Source organism: Acipenser ruthenus, chromosome 5 (assembly GCF_902713425.1).
Source record: "Acipenser ruthenus chromosome 5, fAciRut3.2 maternal haplotype, whole genome shotgun sequence".
Lineage (NCBI taxonomy): Eukaryota > Metazoa > Chordata > Actinopteri > Acipenseriformes > Acipenseridae > Acipenser > Acipenser ruthenus.
In genome coordinates, this window is record NC_081193.1 from 45,307,784 (window position 1) to 45,325,977 (window position 18,194).

The following is an 18,194-nucleotide window of genomic DNA, read 5'->3' on the forward strand; positions in this document are numbered from 1 at the left end:
CACTGTTTTGTAACTTTTATAGCATACAGTAATGTACTGTAATTGCCAAGAATAAAAATATTGTCAGTCATAGTTGCACTTTATATAGATACTGACAAAATGACGAGTAATGCCTGTTAGAGCTAACCCATCACCCAAGGTATCCACCAATTACAATAATCAACCAATCAATCAATCAATCTTTATTTTATATAGCACCTTTCATAGTGGACCACCATCACAAAGTGCTTTACAAGATGCAGTAACAACAAGAAAATCCATAATACTTTAGATACAGAGAAATGCATAATACATGATATAGTAAAAAACAATGCATAATTCATTAAATACAGTGGAAAGTGCATAATACATGATAGTAGCATAATACATGAAATAGTAGCAGCAACACAGCAGCTAATAGCAGATATCAGGCTTAAAGAACATGGAAAGCAAGAGAGAACAAACAGGTGGGTCTTGAGAGCTGATTTAAAGCGAGCGACGGTGGGAGCATCACGCACCAAAGCTGGGAGAGAGTTCCAAAGAGTTGGAGCCATGAAGCTAAACAAGCTTTCTCCAAGTGTGGTGCACTTTTGCTTGGGGATAAAAAGCAGGCCAGAGGACCTCAGCTTGCGGGCAGGGACATAGCGGGTCAGCAGGTTGAGGAGGTACTCAGGACCTGTGTGATGAAGGCAATTGTAGGTGAGCAGGAGAATTTTGAAAATAATCCTGAACTTTACAGGTAGCCAGTGCAGCTGGACAAGACGGGGGGTGATGTGATCACATTTTTTACATTTGTTAAGGATCCTGGCAGCGGCATTCTGAACTAGCTGCAGTCGGTTTATGGTGCGTGCCGGGAGACCACCATATAGAGAGTTGCAGTAGTCTAGTCGAGAGGAGACAAATGCATGACAAAGTATCTCCACATCCGGGAGGGAAAGGTAGGGGCGGACTTTGGAGATGTTTCGAAGATGGTAGAAGGAAGATTTGACCACGGAGGAGATGTGGGCATCAAAGGAGAGGTTGCTGTCAAGAAGTACACCAAAGCTTTGTACTGTGGGGGAAGGCAGCAGCAGACAGTTTCCCAGGTTCAGGGCAGCTATATTTAGATTCTTAAGATAAGTTTTAGATCCTACTAGACAGAGTTTAGATTTGCTAGTGTTCAGCTGAAGAAAATTGGCAGACATCCAGGCCTCGATGTCTTGAATGCAAGCCGAGAGCCAGACCATGGCAGAGGGGCTATCAGGGTCAAGTTTTAAGTAGAGCTGGGTGTTGTCAGCATAGGCGTGAAATATGAGGCTGTGTTGGCGGATGAGGTGACCCAAGGGAAGCATGTAGATATTAAAGAGAAGGAGCCCAAGAACAGATCCTTGGGGGACACCACAAGTGACTGGGTTTGCAACACCACTGCGTCCAGCATAGAAAACAGATTCCATGCATCCGGATAGGTAAGAGGACATCCAGGAGAGACAGGTTCCAGAGCAGAGCAGTTTCAGTACTGTGATGTGGCCGGAAATCAGTGTAGAAATTCAAGCAGATTGTTATCCATGAGATGTTTCATCAGCTGACTGGCTATAGCCCTTTTGAGAGTTTCTGAGAGAAAAGGGAGATTGGAGATGGGGCGGAAAATAGATAAATCAGCCTGCTCAAAGGAGGGTTTTTTGAGTACCGGCGTAACTCGGGCAAGCTTAAGTGCAGAGGTAGATAACAGCAAGGATGAGGGATATGGGAGAGGGAGAGGGGAGCTAAATGGCGAGATGCTCAAATGAAGAAAAGGCAGGCAAAGAAAGAACTGAGGAAGCGAGCACAGAATTTGCAATAACAGTAGTGCTCCCACCTCGGCCAGTGAGGTGAGGTTTGTCAAAGAGGGAATAGCCCTTTGGGGTGGCTAGATGCAGTGAGTGCATGTTGTTTACAGAGTGCCAGGTTTCAGGTAGACAGAGAAGATCAAGATTGGTATCGATTATAAATACGCTGAGAAGCAGAGATTTGTAAGTCAGAGAGCGACAATTGAAAAAGTTTTTCAAGTTTGTAGCAGGCAGCGTAGGGGGCGAAGGAGTTAGTAACAGTTCTGGATGAGCTGGAGCGGACGGGTGGCGGACGCAGGGAGGTCAGCAAGGAGGGAGTTGCAGTAGTCTAGGCGGGAGAGTACCAAGGCCTGGAGCAGGAGCTGGGTGGTGTAGTTGGTGAGGAAGGGTCGGCTTCTTCGGATGTTGCTCAGGAAGAATCGGCAAGTGCGTGCCAGAGTGGAGAAGTGCTGGGAATATGGTTTCTCAAACCATTTCTGACCCCACAATCCCCTCCCATATCTCTACCTGTCTGTCTGCTATCTCCTCCTGGATGCACTCACATCACCTCAAACTCAGCCTCTCTAAATCTGACCTCCTTTTCTTCCCCTCCTCATCTTCCCCCTTCTCTGGTCTCTCTATCTCCATTCCTCTGGAATCTACCACACTCTCTCCCTCCTCCTCAGCCAAGAACCTCGGAGTAACCCTGGACCCCTGCCTCTCCTACTCCCAGCACATCTCCACTCTAGCACGCACCTGCCGTTTCTTCCTGAAGAACATACGAAGAATCCGACCCTTCCTCACCAACTACTCCACGCAACTCCTCGTCCAGGCCCTGGTACTCTCCCGCCTAGACTACTGCAACTCCCTCCTGGCTGGCCTCCCTGCATCCGCCACCCGTCCGCTCCAGCTCATCCAGAACTCAGCTGCTCACCTGGTGTTCTCTCTGCCTCGCTTCTCCCATGCTACTCCACTGCTCCGCTCACTCCACAGGCTCTCGATCACCGCTCACATCTAGTTCAATACTCTTGTACTCGCCTACCGATGTCTTGACCAGACTGCACCCAGCTACTCCAGACTCTCATCTATCCCTACACCCAGACCCGGCATCTCCACTCCCCCTGCACTAGAATACTGGCTGTACCTCCTCTACACTTCCCTGCCTCCAGAGCCCACTCCTTCTCCACCCTCGCCCCACAGTGGTGGAACGACCTTCCTATGGATGTCAGGACTGCCCAGTCCGTGACCATCTTCCGGCACCTCCTCAAGACACACCTCTTCAGACAACACCTGTAAAACTCTTCCCTTCTGGACAATATAGCACTCTGCCTTTAATGCACTTTAACTTGCACTTATCTGCTCCCTATTTTACTCTATTTAATCCTGCACTTAACCCAATCTGTAGTATCTTGTATTTCACTTGCACTCGTATCTGACCCTGATGTAACTAGCAACACTGTGTGGAGGCTGTGTGGTCCAGTGGTTAAAGAAAAGGGCTTGTAACCAGGAGGTCCCCAGTTCAAATCCCAGCTCAGCCACTGACTCATTGGCGGTGTTTACATGCAAGTTTTAATCGCGCTACTGTAGTGCATTCATGACGTGTCATGCGCAAATGACGCATGATTATGCTCGTTCCAAAAGTGCACGGCAAAAAAAGTGTGTGACTTAAGTGTCATTACACTTTGGTAAAGCACGGTAAAGTGCATGCTAATTGGCCTACTTAGTCCCATAGCAACAAACTCCACAGTCGTGCAAAATACTTAACGATAGACTTTCATGAAATAACATGATACATCCTCCACTTCCCCTATGTAAAAGAATGCTCTTCTCTGGGATACGGTCTTTCTGTCCTCCTCTGTAGCGTAAGATTTTCCTTATCCCAGTCTTACTAATACAAATCAGTTAAATATCCATCCATTATTATCAATCTGCTTCTCCTGATGAGGGTCGCGGCTAAATTATATATAAATTGCATATAGAGATGTTGATTTATACCATTATTTATTCATTTCAGTGTATTATGAACGATGCATGAGAACTACTAGATCGTTATGACCAGCAGTATTATCATAATAATAATACTATGAATAATGTAGCTTTTTTCCTGCAGGATGTTTCAAGCTTCCACCCCTTCTGACAGCACGCAACACCAGGTCCGCTGGACGGATGAGGAAACTCGTTCCTCCTCCAAATTATTGAGGACCTGGGGGTTATGGATGAACTGGATCGACCTCACCAAAAGAAATGCCACCATTTTCACCAGTATTACCGGTGCTCTGGCTGAACTTGGTATAAATAGAACGCTCCTGCAGGTACGAGATAAATTCAAGAAACTGAAATATCTGTACCTGCAGGAAATGCACCGGTTAATGGGTGACCGGCCAGTGGCAGTGGCATCGGACCATTTGCTGGAATCCTCATCCTCCCAGACGTCCTGTGAAATACCAGCCCCATCAATATGGTAATTGCGCCAGCCATCATTTACTTTTCTAAACTAAAATATGCTACCGCGGTAAAGTTAGCTTGACGTTTGATATTCATTTGATATTCGACTCAAGCTAACCCAACATGAATGAAAATGGCTGTATCTCGCCAACCACAGAAGCTAGAATGCTCAAACCAACTTTAATTTAAAGGAGACCAATTGTGAATTGTTTCACAGTCTCTGTTTTACATGTGAATCCTAAGAATAATTTCTGGAAAATAATAACATACCGCACATACGCACACTTAGCCTCAGCCACGCGTAAAAGAGCTTTATCTCCCCACCCACAGTAGCTAGAGCGTCCAAACCAACTTTAATGTGAAGAAGACCAATTGTGAATTGTTTCACAAGCTCTCCTTTACACGTGAATCAAACAAATAAATTGTGAAAAACAATAACATACCGCATATACGCACACAGCCTACCTGACACGCGTAAAATGGCTTTATCTCATCAACCACAGCAGCTACCGTGCTCAAACCAACTTTAATTTAAAGGATAAAATGTGAATTGTTTCACAGTCTGTGTTTTACCTGTGAGGCCTAAGAATAATTTGTGAATACAATAACATATCGAATATACACACCACCGTCCCAGCATCAATTAAAAGTGCTTGATATCCCCAACCACAGCAGCTAGCATTTTCAAAACAACTTTAATTTAAAGAAGACCAGTTGTGAATTGTTTCACAGCTTCTGTTTTTCATGTGAATCCTAATAATAATTTGTGAAAAAACAAATGGTTGGGGATATTAAGCCATTTTACGCATGTCGGGCTAAGTGTGTGCACATATGCGATATGTTTTGTTTTTCACATATTATTCTTAGGATTCACATGTAAAACAAAAGCTGTGAAGAAATTCACAACTGTTCTTCTTTAAATTAAAGTTGGTTTGAACGCTATAGCTGCTGTAGCTGCTGATCCAGGAGCATCGTCTGATGCACCTGGAGTACAGAAGGATGTACTGTCTGATTGCACGCACCGCTGCCAGGCAGGATCGGCAATACAGCCAGCCACCTCTTGGAAAGGCTGGACCACGCTGATCAACAGCACCAAGAGGTGGTTGCGTTGCATGCCGAATTTCTGCACATAATAACAAGAGAACTGCAGGTGCCTACCCGAATTCCCGCTAAGGTGGGAACCCGTTCTGCTGTCCGGTCCGAGAAGTTTGTACAGAGCAATACCCACTCGCTTCTGTAGCGGCACAGATGTACGGACATGTATTTGTGACGGCTCCATGTCCACCCGTACAAGTTCCACCAGTTGGTCAAACGTAGGTCGTATGACCCGAAATGTTTTAATCCATTGTTCGTCAGAGAAAGACTCGTGAAGCACAACCTCCTCCCACCAAACAGAGGGACGATGATGCGCCCGCATTCGTCTTTCCTGCCGATGCACAAATAGAGGTCTGTACATAGGGACGAAGTGGATGAGGGTGTCTGCTGGAAAGAAAGCTCTAGATAAGAAAGCAACAGAGGCATGATTCCTTTCCTGCAAACCCATTGCATGGGACTGAAGGAGTTCTTCCCATACAAGACTTAATCTAGCCAGTGTTTGTCTGTGTCTTCTTCATCCATCCATTTTTGTCGCAACTACGTTGTAAGTAGGCCTATGATTTTATATACCCTTATAACTAATTAGCAAATACACACAAAGTATGTATTTATTATATTAACAGCGTTTGTGTAAGTTTCCACATTTTCTGCATAATTAATTTTAATATTTCAACAAAGTACCTGTGTTTGAAACCAACACATCATGAGTTGTTTTTAATATATTTGTTCCACACTCACGCATATTTGTGATTATTGAACGCATAATACTTTTGTTTAGCACATTAACAGTTATGCAGTTGGCTAAGACTAATATATATGGGTGAGTGAAAGGACATCAGTAGCCTAAGAAGCATAAGAAAAGCAGTAATGGGAATTGGTGAGTGCTGTCAGTTTTTGTACACATGCTACTTCTATAATTTCTAGAACAACTCATTCTAAACAATAATAGTAATAACTATTATTATTTTCTTCTTCTTGGCAGCATAAACCGTTTTAACTGCAAGCCTTTTGCATTCTAGACAGATGGGAGTAACCTTCTCTTCATCTCTGCCTAGCGTGTAAAGCCTCACGTAAACCCCTATGCATTATTTGAAATATTTTATCACGCAGCATCTCTTTTCAGCGTGTTTGGTGGTATTTAAATAAATCCTCCCATAATTTTATTATTAATGAGGTCGTTTGCATCTGGACGACTAAATTCTCTCTCTAAAATAAACTCTCATGTAAACGTGGAAGCAGAACTGTCATGACCAAAAAAGCGCGAGAGATCTGTTGTCACGCTTTTCAGTTTTTGCTTGTAAACTGCCCCATTGTGTGACCCTGAGCAAGTCACTTAACCTCCTTGTGCTCCGTCTTTCAGGTGAGACATAGTTGTAAGTGACTCTGCAGCTGATGCATAGTTCACACACCCTAGTCTCTGTAAGTCGCCTTGGATAAAGGCGTCTGCTAAATAAACAAATAATAATAATAATAATAATAATAATAATAATAATAATAATAATAATAATAATAACACTGTTATCTGCTCTTGAACTGCCCCATTATCAAATCATACTGTGTTTTGAATTTGCTCTTATTAGGACTGAAGTCATTTTATTTTGTATCTTGCTCTTAATTGTACTGTAATTCTTTAAGGGCATTTGCTAAGAAATAATAAAAATAATAATAATAATAATGGGGCAGGACCGAGGGTATAAAAAGGGTCTGGAAGCAGTGCTACTGTCAGAGCTGTGGGCTCTAAACCTGCCAGCAAGAGCGGCATCAATAAAAGAGCATAAATTTCCCAAGAGCATCTCAGCTGTTTTTCTTCTGCCTTGCCGACATGCTACAGTATTTTGTGCATGTCCGCACAAAGTGGGGTCTAGCCCCCTTAATTTTTTGTTCTGCCCCCCTCTTAACCCCCTCATCAGGGAAAGTCTGGCACTGGCACTGACTGATGTGCTTTCATTGCTTAACTTGCATGCTTGCTGCGCAGTCATTTTTTTAAAACAAAGACGTGCGAGTGTCAAAATTTTAGACAAAAAGAAAGGAAATTAGATGTCCATTTTTATTTCATAGTTTTAATAAAATTAAGATTAATAGCATGCAGTTTTAATAGCATTACAGTGATTAATATATTTGCTTTGTATTTTTATTCTTAAATGGCAATCAGAAATTGTATCACTGTAAGTGGTTACCAGTCCACCCATCCACCCCCCAGGTACGCACATCATGAGCGCCCTGTAGACCCTGTAAAATGTATGTTGGTATGTGGGCACAGGGATGTCACAATTAGTTCACGTGCAGACACTGCCAGGGCCAAATTGAAAGATTAGCAATTGAGTCCCGGCACAGCTGTATTTAAGAGTCACGAATTTATCACTCGGGTTGGTTGTTCAGAGGCGGAACGTGAATAACAGAGAAACTAAAAAGAATAATAACAACTGCTACTCGTGCTGGCCTAATACCAGTGCGATACTTGTTGTATTCAGTGTTTGTTCAGTGTGTGTTTTTGTCTGTCTGTTTCGGCCAATGTGTCGTTTATTTTGGCAAGCAAACAAATCTTGTAGTAGTGTATAGACAGTTTATACCCTACAGAATACTTAACATAAACAGAAAGACCTGCAGACAGCATTACTTGCATTCCTCCCTAATTGCACATTTGTTTGCATCAAGGAGAAATAACAAGTCCATATCCAAGGAATCTGGAATAAAACAATATGCCACACATCCGCACTGCCCATACCCGCAAGCTATTTAAAGGTACAGTAGGCTGTACTTTTTGCCACTAAGTTGAGCACCCACCCTTCCGCTACAGTTCACATTGGAAACAGATGCTGTTGGTTGTAATGCTCAGCTAATTCCTGTGTACAGAATTCATACACTCAATACCCATTGCTATTTGACTTTTGAAAAAGGAAATGCAAAGTCCTTATCTAGTTTGTCAAAACTCTTCAATGTTGAACTCATTGGATATAACAACGTTTTCATAAGACCCTTTTTCTTTTGATGTTGGTCATTGTGTTCATTTTGACTCAGATAAAATCCAATTTTCTTGCACATATCTTTAAATTCCACTTTATATCAGTAGGCCTCTTCTTTTACCAGTTTTCAAGAAACTCAAATTAGACTCCATAAATGTTAGGAATGAAAGACAGAAACATTTGTAGCGATTACTCAGGCTGCAGCCAGCCATGACAAATCACTGGCACCTGCCCATGCACAGCTTCACTTCAAATCATATCTTTACTTTAAACTGTTAAAAGTGTTTGAAGGGTGGGGGGATTCACTGACACAGGAGACAGAAGGTGTAGTCGAAACACTGCACAGGTGCTCAGTTTTTTTTTGTTTAATCGTATGATTTGTACTGATTTCTTTTAGCCCGCAGAGGGCGCTGTTGTCCGTGGTCTGGCTACCAACTATGGTATCCAGAGCCTACGGGAATTCCACGTCAGGGTACTCAGTACAGTTCAGGTGCACTCGCAGGTGCTCAAATTAATGAAAACGAAAAGGCAAAAAGAAAAAAGGGAAAAAAAACAGTAATCAAAACTACAAAATAAATGTGCTGCGCTTGGCAGCATGATTTTTCCCAGTCGCCGCTACCCATACAACCCGGGTCTGCGTCCTACACTATGCTGTTCCTCAGCTCTCTTTAAAACAATATCGGGGTCTGCCCAAGGATTCCCCACTTTCTCTCTATTTCTTTAGATTCTTTTCTTTAAGTTTCGTTTTGGAAGTTTTCTCCCGTCCGTCCGCGGTCTTGCCGAGCAGCGTTACCTCTTGCTCGTTGTACAGGACTAAAGGGGCAGATATGAGGAAACAACAAGGTATTAATTTATAGGACCAGCAATCCCCCCAAGACCCGCCTCCCAGCTACTCAGAGAGGGGGAAAGCCCACACACCCTCTTCCCCACCTCTCTGTGTCACTGCCATGACTAGCAGGCGGATCCCACGGGACTGCCGCCCTCTTCCTGCAGCATTGTGCATACGTCAGACGGCCAGTCCAGGTCTCCCCCTGTTAGTGCTATTTATTTGTTATTATATATTGAATTAAGTCGTTAACATTTCACTTGTTACTTACATAAATATCCACCTGTAAGAATTGTTTTTGTATTCGAAATATGAGAGGTTCAGAAAATCTGGCCTTTAAGTCAAGCACACAAGAACATCCAGAGGATTCTTTCTTTCTGTTCTAGTCTAAACTTCCCATTCATAAATAGCTACCGTGAATGCAATGTAATAAGTGCTTATTTCATAATCTCATCCCAATCTCTGTTGTTTTTTTTCAATCAGTTTACATCTTGAGAAACTGAAAAACATAGCTATCGGCAATCAACTGAGTTTATGTCAGAGCTGTTAGTGATACTGAAGGAAGGGATGTGGTATGCAATTCAAACAGTTTATGAGTCTACCATCTGTCCACTGTCACAAGTGTTCCCTGAATGCACTGTCTTCCATTGTGTTGCATAATGTCCCAGGAGCTTCGATCACAACCCAACTGGCTCTGTTTGTCTGGTCCAGGGGTTCTTAAACTTTCTTTTTACCCAAGACACACCTTTTGATTACAATAGCACTCCAAGAAAAAGGCCACTAGTTTCGATTTTACTGGTGTGTATTATCTAACACCATCAGCCGTTTCATTACGTGGAAACAATGTTGCTTCACAGTTTGGACCCCAGTCCACAGTTTGGGAACCACCTGTCTTGTCTAGCCCCCATCTGACAATGAGCTCAGGTAAACAACTTTTCATAATAATCATTTGCACCCTACTGTAGGAACTTTAGATTACATTAAAATGCATCAAAAATAATCTTCTCGTCACTCGTGTCACTAAAAATACTGTACATGTTGCAGGTTGGTTTTAAGTGGGCAGAATTACTGTAAGTTTTTAATTGAATACATAATTTAGTTTACATTTTTCCTATGCACCACTACTTTCCATAAATTAAGTTTTTTTCTTAAATATTAGTTAATTATAGATCATAAATGCTACTAGTCAGCATAAACACTTTCTAATTGTGATCAGTAATTAATCACTGTATGTGAATTGATTCCCTGCAAATGTATTACAATGTATAATCTATGTGAGTTTGTAAAAAAATAAAAATAAAATAGGTATTCATTCTTATTACATTTATTATATAAATGCATTTGTCCTACTTGCATCAGCAAGTAACTAAATAAAACCTTAAGCGATGGTTACACTTTTATATGTCCATATTGTGCTAAATTGTGCTCCGCTCCAAAAAAAAAAAACATGTGCAACACAGGGATGGAAAGTATAGAATAGCCTGAGGACCCTTCAACAAATATATTGCAAAGAGTCTCCCAACATAAAAGGAGCTAACTGTTTCCTGATTTATTTAACCCCAAACAATGGGAGAAGAACAGTTGATGAAATCTTCCTATTAACTTCATCATGGTGCTGAAACTTGCTTTATAGTAACACAAACCAGCCTTCAACATGTTGAGCAGAAAGACTGAGAGAAATGCCACAGTATAGTTTCCATACATTTTAACAGTGTTAAGCCTTGCAGACAGAAGCACAATACCTCTGAAAAAACAAAACAAACCCCCCAAACAGCAATTTAATACAATATTATCCCACACTGAACACATCTCCTATTTGAATATAATATGATATTTAAGTAGCATGCACTAATTATTATATGAATACAAAATGTTTAAAATATACTTTTGATAGGGCTTTTTACTTGCATTCTTTTGTGCTGTTCATTAAATAGTACAAGTGATAATGATATCTTCTTTTAGAAACCCTACAGTTCTTTTATTTCAAAGGCAGGAAACAGAAGGGAATACCTGAAGCTGTCTAATTATAGATCTTGAGAAATGAACTACAGGGTATTAAAATAAATTAAATGGACGAATTATCAGAGGGGAGAGTTAATCCGATGAACCATATTTAGTACACTAATCCCAAGTGTTTGTTTTGAATTATTTTAGTCTTTTAAGATGACAGGTTGTGATCAATTGCTTCCCTTAGAGGTTGGCAGCTTTCCTGCCCAAGTGTTTAATTTCTGTTTGATGTTCTATATCAGAGATGACCAAACCGCGGCTTGCCAGCCACATGCAGCTCCCGGGTAGTTCAAGTGTGGCTCCCAGTGAAATGTTGGGTGATGCACACTTTGTGGCTCAAATGAATTGAAGAAAGAATAAACAAAAACAAAAACAAAATAGAGAATAAGTAAAAATAAACACAAGTTTATTTTTGTTCTCTGTGTTCATTTGTGTTTATTATTCTTTCTTCTCTCCCCCCCTTAAGTTTCTTTGAGCCTGCATGTTCACTGCAAGGACATTTCATCACTTGATGACCTTTGACACCACGCGCTGGCGCATGCGTATTTCGATCACAGCTACTGATGCCAGATGTGCAGTTGAAAGTAAATTTCATAATTTTTAATTGAGTGCTCATTTGTTTTGTGGAGTATGTTTATGTTTAAATGATATATTGCAGGTCTAAAATTAATATTATATTTACATATCTTACATCTGGGCATGAGCATGTACTGTAATCCCTTTCATAATAAATAGAGTGGATTTGTCATCCACAAAGCTCTCAAAAGTATTTCATACACGCAGCAGTCATACAAAACGTCTTCAAGGGAAGAGCTTGCCACAAAGAAATCTTACAACAATGTGTCTTTTTATGCTGTGTTTTTGGTGAAATCAGGGCAGTTACCGTATTTTGCTTCATAATAACTGAATATATTTTATTTCACGTGCATAATACAGTATAAACAGAAATAATGGAAAAACAACAGTGTTACATTTAAAGTTTAATAAACTGTAGATCTACAGTACAATACAAATTACACAGAAACTATAAGGCTCACAATGTTCTAGCCCTTGTTCTTGTGTATTTTTCTGCCATCAAGAGATAACAACTACTGCACAGAGTAAGTGCAAGATTCTGTTATAATGTTCAAGAGAATTTAAAAAAATGTTTAAAACAATGCTAGTATTTAAAATGTCTTGCTCACAAACATTTAATGTTTTACAGTATGTGTCATGCGGCTCTCGGCCATATGAACATTTTGGTATGCAGCTCATAGGGTCAGGAAGTTTGGCCACCTCTGATCTATACTTTGTGTCACAGCACAAACTACTGTTCAAATATGTAACAGCGATAAATGTAATTCACCCAGCTGTTTATAATTGAAGGCCAGGCAACATGTAATGAGAACTTTATCTTGTGAGCTAACAGACATTTTTAATTTGTGGTAAGATTGTATTGCCTCAGAACTATTAGGACACTAAATTAAGCCAAAAAATGGCACTTCCAAAGAGGAATTGGGGTTACAATAAAATTGTGATTATTACAACTCAGTACTGATATACCGTGGCTAGATGGATAAAATGTGCCCGAGAAGGTGGTATGTTTTGTTTAACCTCTTCTCTGCTGAGGCCCTGTTGACACCCTGTGCTACAGGCATTTTGTGATTTTGGGACTCGCCTGTTTTACATCAAAATTACTATATGTTCCTTTTTAGATACCCCTGGCAAACTATAAATATTAGTTAGTTTTGTTTTGTTTTTTTGCCAGACTGAAGTTTCTTGGTGCCAAGTTTTTGTGGTTTACCTGGTCATGTGACCACAAAAACAGCTATTATTGTAAACAAAATACTACTTTTTCATAAACTGTATTATACCTGCATCACATGTAGTCCCTAAAATGCTAATGTTTGGTGTAATGATGTCAAAACCTTTAAGCTGCTGGATGTGCCTGTGCCTATGTGTGCATCTTTTCGTTGGTTTTGGTGGGTTTTCTTGCTCTACACAGACACCAGGCAACTTTAACTTTTCCATTTCAAAATATGCAGCCCATGGTCCATAGCACCCACCCCAATTTCATGTGCCCAGTACACCACTAAAGAATGAGATACTCTGGCATAAGTATACATTTTTTAAAACTGCACAAAATAAGGATTTTAGAAATTGGTAACATGGCCTTGCATGTCAATGGTGTGTTACCCATAATGCTTCTGCAATTTGAGGTAATGCCACTGTATATAGCAAAAGTCACTTGTTTTTCCTTATATTTGGACCTGTGGATCCGACAGCTTTTGTTCCACTGTTAAAAGGACACTGGTTTTGAATTGCGCTGAGTATCCCGAATTCAAAAATACCAAATATGTGTACCTTTATGAAAGTCCAGGAAAGTGATCCGATTCTCTGGAGCCATACTATACACTACATGGCTGTTGTAGAAAGAAATCTGGACCATGTACATGCCAAGCTACTTGTACCATGCCATGGTCTTCCAAGCAGCATTGTACGGCTCCAGCATCTGGTTCGACCTATTCTCTCCTCCCATGTTTTTATTGTAGTCCACGACACACTTCGGCTTGTTTGTGTGCATACCCATTCCTCGCACAGGAACTGCTATTGCTGCCTCATCGTGGATGGTGGTGAGGTGGTACACATCTTTTTTATCTGTATATTTCATTGCCAGCAGTTACTCACAGCGCTGATTTCACCACGCCTCTGTTTCTTGGCTACCGATTGACGAGGAAATCCCTTCCTGTTTGGTCTTATTGTGCCACAAGCCATTGTTTGGGATGTGTACAAGACCCTAAACAGAGGGATTCCTGTGTAGAAATGAACTATTACAAATGGTAGACCAGGTTTAGGAGGGGAAAAACCTCACACAATTCTCTCAGTGGTCTGGAACCATGGAGGGCAGCCAGGCGGCTGAATCAGAGAGTCCTTCCCTGTGTACACTCTGAACCGATGAGTGTAGCCAGTGGAGCTCTCACAGAGTTTGTATAGTTTAATCCCATACTGACCAAAATAAAACCTCCAGTGCCCAATACAAATAAAATTATAAATACAAAAAATGTTATAAAATTATACCTTATACAAATGCAATGTGTGTTGTGAGAGGATAATTCAATAAAAAAAAAACATAACACAAATTGTAAAGCCAAGTCATTTATCACTATATATACAGCTCTGGAAAAAATTAAGAGACCACTGCAAAATTATCAGTTTCTCTGGTTTTACTATTTATAGGTATGTGTTTGGGTAAAATGAACATTTTTGTTTTATTCTATAAACTACTGACAACATTTCTCCCAAATTCCAAATAAAAATATTGTCATTTAGAGCATTTATTTGCAGAAAATGACAACTGGTCAAAATAACAAAAAAGATGCAGTGTTGTCAGACCTCGAATAATGCAAAGAAAATAAGTTCATATTCATTTTTAAACAACACAATAGAAATGTTTTAACTTAGGAAGAGTTCAGAAATCAATATTTGGTGGAATAACCCTGATTTTCAAGCACAGCTTTCATGAGTCTTGGCATGCTCTCCACCAGTCTTTCACATTGATGTTGGGTGACTTTATGCCACTCCTGGCGCAAAAATTCAAGCAGCTCGGCTTTGTTTGATGGCTTGTGACCATCCATCTTCCTCTTGATCACATTCCAGAGGTTTTCAATGGGGTTCAGGTCTGGAGATTGGGCTGGCCATGACAGGGTCTTGATCTGGTGGTCCTCCATCCACACCTTGATTGACCTGGCTGTGTGACATGGAGCATTGTCCTGCTGGAAAAACCAATCCTCAGAGTTGGGGAACATTGTCAGAGCAGAAGGAAGCAAGTTTTCTTCCAGGACAACCTTGTACTTGGCTTGATTCATGCGTCCTTCATAAAGACAAATCTGCCCGATTCCAGCCTTGCTGAAGCACCCCCAGATGAGTCCAATTTTCAGCTTTGCCCAACACCTGGTCGTCTAATGGTTAGACGGAGACCTGGAGAGGCCTACAAGCCACAGTGTCTCGCACCCACTGTGAAATGTGGTGGAGGATCGGTGATGATCTGGGGGTGCTTCAGCAAGGCTGGAATCGGGCAGCTTTGACAAAACCCCTCATAATTACTGTGAAATCCTAGAGAGAAATGAGGAGAGGTGAAAAAAAATATATAACCTAATAAATACATAAATAAATAAGTACTAATCAAAATAAAAATTCCAAAAAAAAAAAAAGAAATCAAAATGTAGAACAGGAAATATCTGTTCTGAAATATACAATGAGATAATAAAACCTGTCAATTATAAATGTTTTTTTGGCGAGTCACAGCAGAATTATGAAAAGAAAAAAAAAGATAATAAAATTATATCCTATACAATTATATGTGTTGTAGGAGATAATTCAGTAAACAAAGAGATGTCAAAGCCAAGTCGTTTTCACAACTGCAATACAATATATTTTTACATACTTGTGGCAAAGTGGTAATTAGTAGCAGGTGTATAGCAGGTGTGGTGCGGATGCAGTAATCCCAAGAACAAACAGACAACAAAGTATGGGTGAAATGGTTGATTTAATGATTATTAATCCAATGGTCTGATGACCAGCCAGCAAATAATAATGAACTGGCAATACACAACAATGTGCATTGCACAGTAGTCAAAAGGGTTGCAGTCCCGTAAATAATAAGCACAGTACTAACACACTCAATTAGACACACTCACGATCACATGTCCAAAGTGCTTGTGGTGAAGTACAACATAATACGTGCTATACTTGTGAACAAGTGCTGATAACAATGTTAATCGTGACTGTAGTGCAGTGTTGATCTGGTTTTGTGCTGGCCCTTGGCGACAGCTCCGGATTCGTGTTTAGCCGTCTAGTGCTATATAACAAAAACACAGACAGTTACTAAACAGACACGAACAAACAAACAAAACACTCACGAAAATGTTCCTGTATGCTTTCTCTACGTCTCACACGATCCTTCCAGTCTCTCAATAAAAACCAAGTGAAGGAAAAGATTTACAATTCTCCGGCCCCTTTATGCGATCATGCATGACCCCTTGGTAAACGATTGCAGCTGACTCTATTGCCTGCAGCTGCTACCTCGTTTACCTTCCGGGTCAATACGTTCCTGCAACGGAGTCTCGCCTTCTTCCAAGCTGACTGACTTTCCAACCCAGGAAATAAACTGTCGGGCCAACCGGTCCAAAGCCTTTCCCTTTCGCTACTTAGCAACCTCACAAGTCGGGAGGGAGATTTACAACCAGAACTCATTATATTTCTGTCACAATACTATAAAGGTTTTTATTTTATTTATTTATTTTTTAAATGGAGCAAAATAAATATATTTAGCCAAGAACTCCAATCAAATCGTTTTTAGGAGATGGGTAAAGGAGAAAAAAAAAAGATTTACAGTATAAATCAAAAAGCCACCCCCCCAAAAAAGCAAATCATTGTCAAATCGTAGAGAGAAATGGGGAGAGGTGAAAAAATATATAACCTAAAAAATAAATTATAATCAATATCGTTATTTCAAAAAAAAAGAAGAGAAGAGAAGAAAAGAATGAAATCAAATGAACAGGAAAGAAATCATATGAAATATACAATGATGAATACAAGTTTTTTGGGGGACGGTAGAAAAATGAAATTAGATCTAATATAAAATTATAAAGTAAGAAAGATGACTACAGGGATTACAAAAATAACAGTATTCGAAAAAATATGTAAAATAGATCAATCGTATGCTCAAACTCACTAGCCTAACAGTTTCTCTCCAAACCAATTAAACCAGACCCAACAAGTCTGAGATACATGATTTCACACACAATAACTCTATACAAAAAACATGTTGTTCCTAATGTTTATTTTTACCCTGTGATCGCTGAGTTTATGCCACTGGACAAAAAAAAAGTACCTCCCACACACTTGATACATTACAGTGGTGTCATGTGACATTCAGGAGCAGGAAGTACTTTCTGCTACCGTCACATCAACAAAACAAGATGTAGACAAATAGTCAGATGTTACTTCAAAGCTGATTTCATGAAGCACAGCTCAATAAAACAGCTACTAATCAAAGATAAAACTTTTCTATTATCAAATCTCATTGAAAAGAAAATGAAAGTTACACACAGATTGTTTTAAATTCAATCGTGATGTTTCACAGTACAAGCCAAAGATAGCCACCGCTTGCGTTCAAACAGGCTGTAAATTACATTGAACAACTGCGTCACAACAAATATATTTTATCAGTGTAATATAATGAAATTAAAGCCACCGACCTAATATATGTAAAAAGTCTGTTAGAAATGGAGCTGGAGGAAATGAGACAGCAACAGGAGCTTGAGGAGTTGACACACCCACAATTCATGGAAGTCTGCACCCCTAGCAGACTGAAAGCCACCAGGGAGATGGAAGAGGGTCGAAACAGCTGGGTTCAGATAGGCAGAAGCAGGGAAAAAAAGAAACTTCATCAAACACAGCCACCAGAAATCCAAACATCCAACAAATTTGAGCCACTTCAACATTTCGATGACCAAAACCAACATCAAGAGAACGAAAGGAACAACATCCCGGACCCTATAAACAGTGCTGGCAGCAAAAAGAAGGGAGGTCATGATTGTTGGGGACTCCATATTGAGAAACACAGCAAGTTCAGTTCGCAGTTTGGACCCTCTCACTACAACAGTGTGCTGCCTTCCAGGAGCCTCTATCAAGCACATCACTGAGAACGTGGACAGGGTGCTAGAACGAACATGAGACGACCCGGTAGTAGTCGTCCACATTGGTACAAACAACATTGGAAGAGACAGGCCAAGATCCCTGCAAAACAAATTCAGAGAGCTAGGAAGGAAATTAAAAGACAAGACCAAAACTGTGGTATTTTCTGGGATACTGCCGGCACCTTGCAAAGGACCATAAGGACAGCACACAGGAAGGCTTCACCTTTCTTGAACATTGGAGCACATTCTACAACAAGGACTATCTATATAGGCGGGCGGACTGCACTCGGAGAAAGAATCCTTGAGGAGGTCCAGAAGCATTTAAACTAGAAAGGAAGGGGGGAGAAAACAAAAAAACAGAAGGGAGACTTGAAGCTACTGCACTAACAAGTAACTACGATGTGATAGGTGTTAC